Raw genomic sequence first — 1252 nt, forward strand, 5'->3', positions numbered from 1 at the left:
CCTCACCGCCTCAGTTTTGGTGTTGGAAGGTTGTCACCCGCATATTGTCTCCTGAATCATGGAAAGAAAAACGAACTCAAACATATACTTGCAAGACATGGCGGGGATGAGAAGAAGGCTAGTTTCCCCCCAGTTCTATCTTAGGTGGTGCTGCCTTCCCAAGGTGAAGGCCAGCCCCCTCACCCTTGGCGACTGCGGGATAATACCGGTACTCCGCCTTCAGCTTCCATGTGTTTTTGTGGGGCCCTTGCACAACCCGGACAGCTATTTCACGCAAGATCTCCTTCAGGTACAGCACCGGTTGCAGAGTGATGCCAACCAGGTCCTTCAAGCAGTAATACTGGTGTTTCTCAAAGGCAGCGAAGAGCAAGGCCAGCACCTGGTCTTTGTCAGCCCGCACTCTCTTCCCGTCCCTCCTTCTTCTTCTTCTCATACTCAATGTTGAACTGATGATTGGCGACAGGTCTGTAATTGGTCGTGACGGGCGTGTCCAGGATCTGCGCGGTGTGGGCCAGGCTGAGAGACCGCTCCGTCTGCATCCTCTTCAGCCTCAGGTAGCGTTCCCGGCCGCAGGTCTGCATTCCAGGCGCTGCACCACGGCCCCTTCCAGGGACAGCCTGGTTTGCGCGTCCTCCTCCGTCATCACCACCAGGGCCTGCCCTCTCACCCGCTGCGGGAGCACCTGATGCTCCCTGGGAGCTCGGAGCAGCTCGGGTCCTCCCGCAGGGTTCTGAATGCGGGTGAGTTCCTCGTTCAAAGTGAAGAAGGACTCCGGCTGCGCTGGGATCTGGACCACCTGCAGCTTCCCCACCTCCCTGCTCCCGGAAGCGCCAGCCCACTGCTGCGACAGGTATTTGGGCACCTTCACGAGCCACATGGGCTGCTCCTGCTGGATTCCGCTCAAGTCCAGGCTCCTGCTCCGGGGGTGGGTCTCGGGTCTGCAGCCTTCAGAGGCCGTGTGGCCGGGAGCGGAGGGTGCAGGGCGTGGGTGACACGGCTGAGGGCGGCGGCAGGACGCCAAAACCAGCCGCTGGGACCCAGGGACCTAGCAAGAAAGTGGAAAGCACATGCTGACTTCAGAAATCGCCAAAGACAAAGGCTTCCCTTCCCGGACAAAACCAGTGCTCTGGGCCACAGACTTCTCCTTTGCGCCCTCACTGACACTTGAGGAGGTCTTCCCCGACCACCGGCTTCTCCCCCCTCCTCCCCCCACCTCACCTGCTTTAGTGTTCTCCAGAGCGCCAGTCCACAT

General features: G+C 59.7%; 1 pseudogene; it reads right to left on the bottom strand.

The window, feature by feature from the left end:
* Positions 1–1252, bottom strand: LOC118723115 (annotated as a pseudogene).

This window comes from Pipistrellus kuhlii, unplaced genomic scaffold, assembly GCF_014108245.1.
Source record: "Pipistrellus kuhlii isolate mPipKuh1 unplaced genomic scaffold, mPipKuh1.p scaffold_m20_p_2, whole genome shotgun sequence".
Classification (NCBI taxonomy): Eukaryota; Metazoa; Chordata; class Mammalia; order Chiroptera; family Vespertilionidae; genus Pipistrellus; species Pipistrellus kuhlii.